Below are 12,824 nucleotides of genomic sequence, written 5' to 3'. Positions count from 1 at the left end.
AAAAAAAAAACAAAAACAAAACAAGAAAACATAAAAGGATATTACCAGATTACCAGATTAAAGAAAGGATATCTCAACAGATATAAAAAAGCATATCATAAACTATAATGCCTACTCTTGCTTAAAATACTGATTACTAGATTAGATGGAACATTTTTATTTTTAAATTTTGGGCTCATTTTAATAAAATGAATGACAATAGTGAAAACTGTTATCATGTGTGGGTGTGTGCTTGCATGCGTGTGTGGGTGCATGCTTGCATGTGTGTGTGTGTAGCATGTGTGTGTATAGCGTGTGCATGTGTGTAGCGTGTGCATGTGCATGTGTGCATGTAGCATGTGTGTGTGCGCGTGTGTGTGTGCATGTGCATGGATGTCTGTGCGTGCATGTGTGTGCGTGCGTGCGTGTGTGTGTGTGTGTGTGTGTGTGCGTGAGCATGCGTGCTGTGCCTGCACACATATACGCTGCTGCATTCCAAGTGCTGAGATTACAGGTGTGCAGCACCATCAGACTCCTCAATGTTTTTAAGAGAATTAAAGTACAAAGGTTTTTACTATCATCACTTTTTATGGTTTCTTCATATTAAAGTCGGTATTTGTAGTTACTTATTTTTAAGTATAGAAATTCTATTTGAAGCCCACTTAGGTCTGTTTCTGCTGGCTCCTGCTCAGAGTGACTTGTTTCCCTGTAGACCATATTTTACATTTAATACTCACTGGCCTTGAAAAGTCACTTGTGGAGATTTCCAGGGGCCCAGGGTGAAGGGATCCCCTTAGGGTGGTTTGTTTTCCCTTGAAGAACAGAAACACTGTCAGGGTTTACCATGTTAAAGCAGGCACACAGATCAAGCCTTGGTCCCCTTAGGCTTGCTTAGATCCAGAGCACCAACCTCACAAGGTCACCCAATGGCCTCCTCTCAAGCATGGGCCATCTTGTTTTAGGGGTTTCTTACTTTTCTCAGCAACAGGGGAATGTCCAGGTAACCCTTTGGTTTTTGGTTTGATGTGGGAAATCTGTCCTATGAAACAGTTTATCTAGGCAAGTCCTGGATCTAAATTACTGGCCAAACCAAAAGTTAAATGTACAAAGCAGGCCAGTGCCCCCAGTGCAGAAGTAGACTAGAGCTACCACAGAAGCGCTCGCCTCATTGCTGCTCCTTATAAACCACATGTGCAGTCAGGGACTGTTTGTTTCATCAATTCCATCTGTTCTGAGAATTTGGCCTAGTAGTGCCCACTGACTTTTTACCTCCTGGGGGCTTCAAGAGCCTTTGATTGAGGGCTTTAGCCTAAAGTTTTTGTCTTTTCAGTGAGAGAATTTATCTGAATATCCCAAACCAGAAAGCCATAGAAATTGTTGCTTTTTGCCTTCAAACACGTTTTTCAAAAATTCTAATTCTCAAATACTGATTTTTTTTGAATAGACTAATCTTTTCCAATTTTGAAATTCTGAACTTCAGAATTACTTGAGTTATAATTTTTATTGCTATTTGAAGGATATGAAGACATACAAATAGTTTTAACCACTTACTGTGTTTATGTTCCTTATTATTTAGAAGATAAAAGCTAAATATTTATTTTCATAAAATAAAAGCAGAATACCAGGAAACTGGAATGATTTAGTGAGTGTATCACTGGACTGCAACTTCATTGCTGCTCCTTATAAACCACATGTGCAGTCAGGGACTGTTTGTTTCATCAAGTTATTATACTAAGGACCACCTATGTAACTTACACAACACCTAACATAACTGCAGTTGTATCCAGGACACAGCAGTTGCTGTTCTGTGTCCAGGCAGACCGATGAGTCTCACAAGGCAACCAGTTCTTGATTCCCAAGACCCAGCACACGATCGTCCATCCTCATGATTTACTGCAGTCAAGGGATAATGGCCACGGTCAGCAGAATGAAAGGCTCATGGGGTGAAGGCCACTTAAGTCCCTAGCATCAAATTATGACAACATTCTGAGATGTTGCTAAGAACTCACTGGCGACTCAGTGCCCAGGGTTTGTATTATAACCGCCCTGAAGGAATGGTATGTCTAGCATGTGCCAACTTTGTAGCCTCTCGGATCAAAGCAAGTTTCCAACACAGACCCAGTTTGCACAGATAGTAAAAGACATATTGGCTTGCTCTTTAGAGATTAGTGGGAACCCTCCCTAAAACTCAAATTCCCAAAGATGCCGTTTGTCTTAGTCAAGGTTTTACTGCTGTGAACAGACACCATGACCAAGGCAGCTCTTATAAGATCAACATTTAATTGAGGCTGCTTACAGGTTCAGAGTTTCAGTCATTATCATCAAGGCAGAAACATGACAGCATCCAGGCAGGCATGGTGCAGGAGGAGCTGAGAGTTCTACATCTTCATCTGAAGGCTGCTCGCAGAATACTGTCTCCCAGGCAGCTAGAACAAGGGTAATAATTAATAATCCACACCCACAAGGCCAAACATACTCCCACAAGGCCATACCTCCTAACAGTGCCACTCCCTGGGCCAAGCATATACAAACCATCACACCATTCAAAGCCAGTCTGTGAGCTGGGTAGTAGTCATGTGTAGCAGACAGCTCTTATACACATGAATGGGGGTTAAAATGTTTTTTAGTTCAAAATAGATTTTTTAATACGCTATATTCTGAATATGATCCCCCTCCCCCAACTCCTCCCAGATCTTCCCTACTTCCCACTCACTCAAATCCCAACCCTTTCTTTTTCTCTCTTACAGAAAACAAAAGGGCATCTAAAGTAGTAGTAGTAATAATAATGTAAAATAAAAACAAACCAAGAAGAGAGTGACAGGTCTCACAGCATGAACACACACCAAGTGCTCTTCAGGCCCTTTTCTTGTTTAGTCTTCAAGACAGCCAGGTCATAAATGAACTGAGGCCCAGAAAGACTAAAAACCATGGCCAAGGTATGACAACTAGCAACAAATACAACAGGATTAAAACTCGGTCTGGCTTCAGAATCCATTATTTTATCAAATGCTTTATTGGTTTTGTAAAGAATTATTTTCATGTTGTCTCATCTCGTGGATAATATGCTTTATACATTTGTACAAAAACTGATTAGAGAAAATTGACTTTCTTTAGCCTCTTTTAATCTTCGGTGTTGTTTCATGGCTATTAATTTTCAGCTTTGGAGAATCGCTCTCATTACCCTATGCAAACCCTGCCTGATGGCAGAGGCTTTGCTCAGCCTTCCTGCTTCTGGGTTAGCGAGTCAGCATTTGTCTTCTTACAGAATAGTTGTCTGGTCTGCGTTTCCTTTTTTGGTCTTTCTCTGAAGTGTGGCCATTATCACTATGCACAGAGAAGGCACCATGGTTTGTCACAAGAAGATGACGTCTGCTACCTTTATATATTTAGGCTTCTGAGCCAAAAATGGCATAAACTGGGCTGAGGATGTAGCTCGGTGGGTAGAGTGCTCGCTTTCCATGCACAAAGCCCCGAGCTCGATTCCCAGTACCACCACATAGAGCTGGGCATGGCGACTCATCCTCAGGAAATGGATTCAGGAAGATTGGGGGTTCATGGCCATCCTTGGCCACGTGGTGAATTTGAGGCTGTACTGATATACATGAGGCCAGGGCCATAAACTGAGTAGCATGTCAACAACAGAAGTTGGTTGTGTTTGTTTGCTTTGTTTTCCCCCTCTGAAGGCTGCAGGTAAGAGCAGGAGCCTTCAGTTTCCAACCCCCAGTGACAGCTGTGTCATCAGCTGGATGAAGGAGAGAGCTCTCATCTCTGCAGCCCCTTCTGGGTACTCAGAATCCATTCCCCGATGGGGTTTCAAAGGCCTGCCTTCAATACCGTCACTCTTGGGGTTAGTTTTCAATGTAGGACTTTCGGAGAGACATAAACAGTTAGTCACCAGCTGGAACATTTTCTATTTCATTTCCTTCCTTGAAATTCTAATCATTGCCTTGGTTGAGTCATCTAGCCCCCTGTATTAGACAGTGACTTCAGGGAGTATAGCGTTTCCATGCTCTTATACCATCTGGGATGGAACTTCTAAGTGGGAGCTCGCCTCTCCATGAGTGCGGGTTTGGGTCTTTTTTACCCCATTGAAGTGAAAGGATCCACGATGTAAGTATATCCATTCCCAAGAAAATACATTATGGCTCCAAGAAAAGTTAGAGCGTTAACACATGTGCTGAAATATGATACAGATGTTTAATGTCTTGCTGTAATAATATTTTTACCGTTCACAGTCACCTGCTTTTTTGATCCCTGCCTATTTGCTCTCTTTATTCTCCAACACCTGTTCACAGGGATATATTTACAGTCTGTTGTCTTTTCTAAATGGTTGGTGCATATGTTAGGGAAGACTTACATTTTTCTGATGTCTTTTGGTAAATTCCTTAAGGATTCCTTCTTGTATTATCGTCTCCCTTTCTACACTATGTCACGTCAGTGTAAAACCTGGGTACTGATTAGACTTAGCTACCCCACACAATGTGACCTTAAGAAGAAAAGTTGTTTCTGGTTTTAACTTAAAAAAAAAAAATTCTCAAATGTCAAACAAGTGCAAGGTGGTGAATGTCCTCTCCTAGCAAACTTGTAACCAAGCTCATGTCCATACTGTCCACTCATGATGTCCATACTGTCCACTTGTGATGTCCATACTGTCCACTCGTGATTCCATTCTGTCCACTTGTGGTTCCATACTGTCCACTCGTGATGCCCATACTGTCCACTCGTGATTCCATTCTGTCCACTTGTGATTCCATACTGTCCACTCGTGATGTCCATACTGTCCACTCGTGATTCCGTACTGTCCACTCGTGATTCCATACTGTTTACTCATGGTGTACATATTGCTTGTGACTAGGTGAGACACTTGCTGTCATTTGTTTCCTTCAGATTTCTGCACTTGCATTTCTAATGAAATCGCATATCTCCTTCCCTACCCAGTGTCTGTATCCTGCCCCTCCCCAGTTCTCTGATGCTCAGTTTCCTGTCCTTGGTCACACTTCTCAGATCCTGGAGATGCTCTTTTTAATTTGTTATCAGCCTCTCAATCTTCACTATAAAGATGTGAAAGGGGCAAACTTGCCTACCTTCTAATGATGGTCTCTGAACGCCCGGATTAGCAAAAACTACATGGTTGTTTAGTTATTGATGAGTTAATGTATAAAGTTGCAGAGAAACGGGCAGTTCATGTTAGGAGAACCGATGTTTATTCATTTGAGCCTATGAGATTTCCCTCAGATTGAGGCTTAGAGGCAGCAGACTGATCTTCCCTTTAGCTTCTGGTCACTAAAAAGTAATGGTAGGTATACTCGATTTCTAGGCTTACATTTTTTTAATGTTAAATATTGTGTATTTGTGGTAAGTCATCAAAAATGCAGCAAGTCACAGCTCCAGCCAAATATGTGCGGATTTTAATCTTTTTGGGTCCATTTTAAATCCTTTAAATATAGCAAAAATGTGCATAGTGCCATTGCCTTTCAGCCATGTAGCTTCATCTAGCATTAGCCATATTTCAAAATCATAAGGAAATAAACAGTACACACGTGGTTATGAATGTGTGCTTTCTTTTTTGTCTCCCTTTCCCCTTTGCATAGAAAGCTTGCAGTTCACATTGCCATATTTATGACTCTTATGGACGTTGTATTTCTGGATTGGTGTTTACTCACAAAGCCCATTATTTTCTTTGGTGTATGCGATGGCTATTCTTGGTTGTCAACTTAACTAATTTGGAATGAACTACAATCCAGAAATGGGGCACACTTTGATCCAAATCTCCAGGCAGGAAGACACACCTTTAATCTGGGCCATACCTTCTGCTGGAAGTCTGTATAAGGACAGTGGAAGAAGGAAGGTTTGGGGGTTTGGGGTTTTGTTTTGTTGCCTGCTTGCTAGTACATCCATTTCTTCACTGGCATTGGAGCTGATTTCTTCAGTATTTTAGCATATACAGAAGGCCAGCTGAGACACCTAGCCTAGCGGGACTAAGAAACTTCTTGATTACTGAACTTTGCATTCATAGCTAGCCGTTGTTAGAGTAGTTGGACTACAGCCTAAATCATTTCAAAAATTCCATGTATGTGTGTGTGTACGTGTGTATGTATGTATATGCACATACATATTCCATTCAAACAGACAGACAGACAAGAGACTCATTCCACAAGTTCTGTGACTCTAGAGAACCCCAACTAGCCCATGTGGTCTGCCTAGGATAATGGCGACAGTGGAAGTACTGAACATTGGGAAGAAACTCTATGAGGGTAAAACAAAAGAAGCCTATGAATTGTTAGATAATCCAGGCAGAGTCCTCCTTCAGTCCAAGGACCAGATTGCAGCAGGGAATGCAGCTAAAAAGAACCACCTGGAGGGCGAAGCTGCCATCTCCAGTAAGATCACCAGCAGCATGTTTCAGTTGTTACAGGAAGCTGGTATAAAACCTGCTTTCACCAAGAAATTTGGGGAGACTGCTTTCATTGAACCCCAATGTGAAATGGTTCCAATTGAATGGGCATGCCAAAGAATAGCAACTGGATCTTTTCTTAAAAGGAGCCCTGGTATACAGGAGGGGTATAAGTTTTACCCAGCAAAAGTGGAGACATTCTTCAAGGATGATGCCAGTAATGACCCACAGTGGTCTGAGGAGCAGCTCATCGCTGCAGAATTGTGTTTTGCTGGCTTTGTTATAGGGCAGACTGAAGTGGACATCATGAGCCACACCACACAAGCTATATTTGAAATTCTGGAGAAATTCTGGCTGCCCCAGAACTGTACGCTGGTTGATATGAAGTTTGAATTTGGCATTGATGTAACCACCAAAGAGATTGTTCTTGCTGATGTCATGGATAATGACTCCTGGAGACTATGGCCATCGGGAGATCGGAGCCAGCAGAAAGACAGTCTTACCGTGATCTCAAAGAAGTGACTCTGGAAGGACTCCAGATGGTAAAGAAGGACTCTGAGTGGGTTGCAGACCAAGTGGCATTGCGTCTCAAGTCAGTCAGTCAGTGCAGGGTGGTAGTGCTGATGGGGTCAACCTCTGACCTTGGTCACTGTGAAAAAAATTTAAGAAGGCTTGTGGAAATTTTGGGATTCCATGTGAACTTAGAGTAACGTCCGTGCATAAAGGACCAGATGAAACTTTGAGGATGAAAGCAGCATGTGAAGGGGATGGCATAGCCACTGTATTTGTTGCAGTGACAGGCAGACGCAGTGAACTAGGCCCAGTGATGTCTGGTAATACTGCATACCCGGTTATAAGCTGTCCCCCAGTCACACCAGACTGGGGTGCTCAGGATTCGTGGTCATCTCTTCGACTGTCCAGTGGTCTTGGCTGTTCAACTATACTTTCTCTTGAAGGATCAGCCCAGTCTGCTGCTCAGATATTTGGGTTAAACAACCATTTGGTGTGAGCCAAACTTCAAGTGAGCATATTGAACACGTGGACATCCTTAAAGAAGGCTGATGAGAAAGTCAGAGAATGCAATTTGTAAAAAAGCAATTTGGTTTTTTAGGAGAAAAGTTACATATTCCTAGTTTGGATTTAAAGAAAAACAAATCAAGCAAAATGATTTCACATAGGAGAAAACAATTCAATTTACTAATTGAACAAACGGTCCTCAATGTTAATGAGTTGGCACATTGTCAGTGGAGATTATTAATATTTTCTAGCTCTAAATAGTGATATGTCCCTGTAACCATAGCACTGCAGAGGCTGAGGCAGCAGGATCACTAAGTTCAAGGCCACCCTGAACTGTGTATTGAGACTCTGTACTTGTCGGGGAGGGAAACTTTATAGTTAGTAAAATTTGGCATGACGCTGCTAAATTACATCTCATTCCCTGTCTAGTCATGGCTGGGTAAATATGTAATTATGGAATAGGAGCAATGTGTCTGCTGTTCAAGAACCAGCATGGCTCTCTCGCAGACGACCTGAGTTGGGTTTGCAGTGCCTTAGCTCCGAGGATCTGACCCTGTGGCGTCCTTACACACCTGCTCTCAAATACTATTAGATTCTCCCACCCAACACACACAAGATAAAAGTATAAACTTTTTAAACAGAGAGAGAGAAAAAAAAGAGAGAGATAACCCCAACTAATACAGTATGTATTCAAATGTGACGGGTATGGTAGTGGTTTGTGTATAACCAAACCTTGGTTTTTCTCATGGCATGACGTTTTGAGATTCTTCTGTATGTATGCATGTAGCTTATACTCACTCCTTTTGACCGCTGTATGCAGCTGCACTGGATGGTAATTCCACATTTATTTAGTTTCCTGGGAAGGTGGATCCAGCCCTTCAACATTGTGCTCCTACTGTGGTAAGCTTTCTTGCATAAGACTTCAGGTTGGCCCATGCTTTAAAGCCTTTTCCACCTTGTGACACTCAGAGACAGTGAGAGTATTTATAAAAGCACCTTTGTGTGGGAGATTGCTTTTGCCTGAAGGAACCCTGCCTGCCCCAGATACTGGTGTAGAGTCTAGTTATGCTGTAAGCCAGCCTTGACTCAAGTCTGGCAGCCGAGCTGGGGATAGCAGTCTTTGTATTCCCTGGGGAGGGTTCTTAGACGCTGTGTACATCATCCACAGGTGTTTTTAGATGGATAACTAAGACTTTTCAAAGTAGGCTTAAATATGCATTCAGTATAGTGTAAGTACTGACCTTTAAAATGAAATATCAAGTTTTTTGTTTGTCTAGTAGAATCCAAACACTGTAATGATTTGACACTCAGAATTTTTTTTTTGGAAAACGTGGGAAAGTTGCAAGAACAATTCCTCAACAACATGAAGTTTTATGTTATATTATCTTCACACACTGAATTTCATTTTGCTGGAATTCTAAAACCAGCTTTTGGCTTTCAGTGCCATTATTTTGGAGTTGACTTCACGAGGTATAATTTACATGTGGTGGAAGTCTCTGTTAGAGGGTGTTACTACTGTGTCGGTTTGATAGATGTATACAGTTGAATAACCAGGGTCACAAAGCAGAGTGTTCTGTCTCTTCCCATCCCTGCCTGGACTTCCAGCCTCTGGCATTGCTGTTCAGAGTTTTGTCACTATGCTACAGCTTTTCCCAGAATGTCCTAAGTCATGTCACACCGTTGTCATACTATATAGCACATAATATAGGTGGTTTGGAATAGACGTATACTGCCCAATTGCTGAATTCCTGAATTGAACTGATCAGTAAACATATTCCAGATCCTCATCATTTCCTGTATAGTTGTGTTGTGTTGTGGAGTGTATAGTTGTGTTGTATTGTGGAATATGTAGTTGTGTTGTGTTATGGAGTGAATAGTTGTGTTGTATTGTGGAATATGTAGTTGTGTTGTGTTATGGAGTGTATAGTTGTGTTGTGTTGTGGACTGTTGTGTTGTATTGTGTTGTAGAGTGTATAGTTGTGTTGTGGAGTGTATAGTTGTATTGCGCACATCTCAGACCTACCTCCCTACAGAACTGTTTCTGTGGTGGGTGGCCCACTGCATGCTGTAACAACACCAGGGCTGGTCCATGCTGCCTTGGTAGTGTTGGGTCCTTTAGTCCTTTCTAACAGGCAGGTAGTGGTGGCTCCTGGTACTTTTAAATATGTGCTTGGTAAACAACCAGAAACTCCAACAGTTGGGTTTTATCCTTGCCCACATCTGTGTTTATGTAAGCCTTGCCTAGTATTTGAATTAGTTGGGGTTTTTTTTCAGTCCTGAATTATAAAATATTTTTATTTAAGCCATATACAACTAATAATCTATGATTTTTTTTATTTTCTTAGCACTTTCTTTTAAAGACAAAGTGACTTTTACAGTGAAATCCAACTTACCATTAATACTTTTTTTTTTTTTTAGTCTTAATGTTAGAAGTCTTTGCCTAACAGAAATATAATGCCTTTAACCTTACATATCAGCTTGGCTAGGCCATGTGACCTCAAAATTTGGTTAAAAACTGGCGTGGGCCTTGCTGTCAAGATATTTGAAAGGCATGATTAACAGTTAAATCAGTAGATTGTGGTGACATAAAGTGTCCTTCATAATGGGGAGGGGGGTCTAATGTGGCCTCCACATGGTCTCCAGGTTGTAGCCTGCATCACCAGCTCTTTCCTGGACTTGGTTCTAACTCACTGATGTGCTAACACCATATTATTATAGAAGCCAATCCTGATGTTTGGTGCCTTAGCAGCATTTTTAACCCACTATACTGCTTTATGAATCTTATATGATTTTATATTTAATCAGTTACCTACACCAACTAAAACCTGGAGTATTCCAGTTAATGGGGTCTGTGCTTCCTTTTCTGTGATTTTCTCTAATTGTTCTTACTGTTTTGTTGTTTTAATGTAAGTTTTTCTGCATGCTACATCATACAACTATACAAATGTACAAATATTTTAAGTGTCCTGCTAGTTTATATAAATTCTCATTGGTTTTTGTATGCTGGTTTTATATTGCAACATTGACGAAAGTCTTAGTCTGTTGTAACTGCTCTAACAAGTACCTCAATCTGGGTGACCTCATCAGGGACGTCATCTTTGCCCAGTTCTGTGGCTGGAAAGTTTGCGACCTGGTGCCCTTACAGTCTGGTTCTCTTCTTGGGTCTAAGTTGACTGCCTTCCTGCTAAGGGCTTATGTGGCACTTCCTTGGTATGTGCTCATGGGGGAGAGGATCCCTTTTCCCTGTTCTTATAAAGACATTCATCCCATAAGACCCCATCCTCATTACCTAATTACTTCCCAAAAGCCTTCCTCTAACACTGCAGGTTAGAGCTTCAACCTAAAAATGGAGACATCTAGTTTTAATTCCAAATTAGCTTATCAATTCTAGTTTTATCTTAGGAATTGTGACAGTTTGTGCTTCTTAGGCATACAGCAGTGTCGTCTTTGAACAGTAACTTTTGTCTGTACCAGTTCTTCACATCATTGACTTGCTCTCACTGATGCACTGGTTAGAACCTCCTGTGCTGGGATTAGTAAATGTGCTATCGGGCATCTTGTATTTTCCATCTTAGCAGGGAGAAGAAGGCTTTAGTATTTCATATTAGATGTGATGTTTGTAGTAGTGTTCTGTGCTTCATTTCATCTTTTCAGGGAAGGGAGAGGAGGGCCTATAATATTCATCAGGTTAAGGGAGCCCCTATGAATACATATGATGTGAGGGGGCTCTTCGGCTCACGTTGATATCATCATGTGGTTTTCCCCTTTGATTGCTTCTTGGATGCAGTCGATGTTCATGGCGAGATTAGAAAAGCTATTGCACCATTAGTTAACATGAGGCTCAGAAAAGTTGTAATTGTTTAATGGTTTTGTTGTTAAGGGGATTGCGTATAGTAGAATATACCGTATAGCCTTGTTAAATGTATCTGTTCCTATGTAACAGGTACTCAGTAGGAATGAATGAAGGAACAGAGGAGTAGTTTAAAAGTGACAAGTAGCTTGGAAAATAAACATGTTTCTCCCTCTTTCTCTCCCTTCCTTCCTTCCTCCCTCCCTCCCTCTTTGTGTTTGTATGAGTGTAGTGTAGTGAACTGTGTGTGACTGTAGTGTAGTGTATGTGAGTGTCATGCCATATCATGTCATGTAGTGTAGTGCATGTCTGTGCAGGTCAAGGCCTGAGGTCAATGCTTACATGTGTTCTTCAATTACCACTACCTTGCTTTGGAGACAGGGTATCTTCCCTGAACCTGGGGCTCTGCTTCTTAGACTAGCTGGCCAGCGAACCCCCACATCCAACCTGACTTCTTCTTTTTCCATGGTTGCTAGGGATGCAGGTGTCCATGCTTGCTCAGCAGAGCCGTAGCCAGCTCAACCTTGTCTCTGCTCTCTCCAATCATCATCTGACAAAAGTTAATGAAAGTGTTGTTCTCGGGGCTGTACAGGGTTTGAGGACACTGTAAAACATTCATGTAATATGAGTTCCTTTGATCCCGAGGCGTTCTGTGCTGTGCTATTATTTCATTAAGCTTAGGGCTGAACATTTCCCTCTTCTTCCTTTGACTCATGTGTTACAAGTAACTGAGCTGTGGATGGAGAGAGGAGAGAGTAAGAATGTTTTCCAATCCTTTTCTCATTCCTAACAACAGTGAAAAGGCACGAGGCACAGATGGTACCTCCATACCACAGTGGCATTTCCCACCGGCCCACTTGTAAACTGTAAGGTGATGTGGGTGAATTCATGGCTAACTGGGCTGGTGGGTAGATTGGTCAATAGAAGGTACTCTGGTCTTTTAGATTTGCTGTCATGGTGCTGTCTCTCACAGCCTTGCCATTCTTTCACAGTAGGTAAGAGTCAAGATCACCACATGAAAATTACTGCCATCTTAGAGGGGTTTTGGTTTTGTTTGTTTTGGGGGGGGGTTCAGATTTTTGTTTTGCTTTGTTTATCTCATAATGCTTTTTCTGAGCAGTTTTTTGTTTTGTTTTGCTTTGTATGAAAAAGATGTTTTCAGTTAAAAAGAAAATCACCAAAAAGATGCATACTCCAGTTACAAATTCTGATGCCCTCTTCTGGCCTCCAGGGGCACTTCATGCAGTGTATAGATATACATGAAGGCAAAACACTCATACACATAAAATAACAATGAAAGTTAAGAAAAAATCACTACCTTTCTAAGCATATTTGAGTTCAGAATATCTCTCCTCAGACATTTCTCCATTAACAAAACAAACAAACAAACAAACAAACAAAACAAAAGCAGTAAATTCAGGGTAGCTTGACCTGCAAGTGTACACTCTATAGTACAGTGTTTCCTGCAGGCCATGACCTGCAAGTGCATACTCCATAGTACAGTGCTTCCTGCAGGCCATGACCTGCAAGTGTACACTCCATAGTACAGTGCTTCCTGCAGGCCATGACCTGCAAGTGTACACT

At 41.5% G+C, this 12,824-nt stretch overlaps 1 protein-coding gene and 1 pseudogene across 1 annotated transcript in view; both read left to right on the top strand.

Annotated features, from left to right (window-relative positions):
- Positions 1-12,824, top strand: part of Efcab11 (EF-hand calcium binding domain 11) — a 159,908-nt gene that overhangs the window by 69,925 nt on the left and 77,159 nt on the right. The gene's annotated exons all lie outside the window — the stretch shown is intronic.
- Positions 6,188-7,463, top strand: LOC110324738 (annotated as a pseudogene).

This window comes from Mus pahari, chromosome 7 (genome assembly GCF_900095145.1).
Source record: "Mus pahari chromosome 7, PAHARI_EIJ_v1.1, whole genome shotgun sequence".
In the NCBI taxonomy this organism is placed as follows: Eukaryota; Metazoa; Chordata; class Mammalia; order Rodentia; family Muridae; genus Mus; species Mus pahari.
This window is presented reverse-complemented; position numbering and strand designations above follow the sequence as displayed.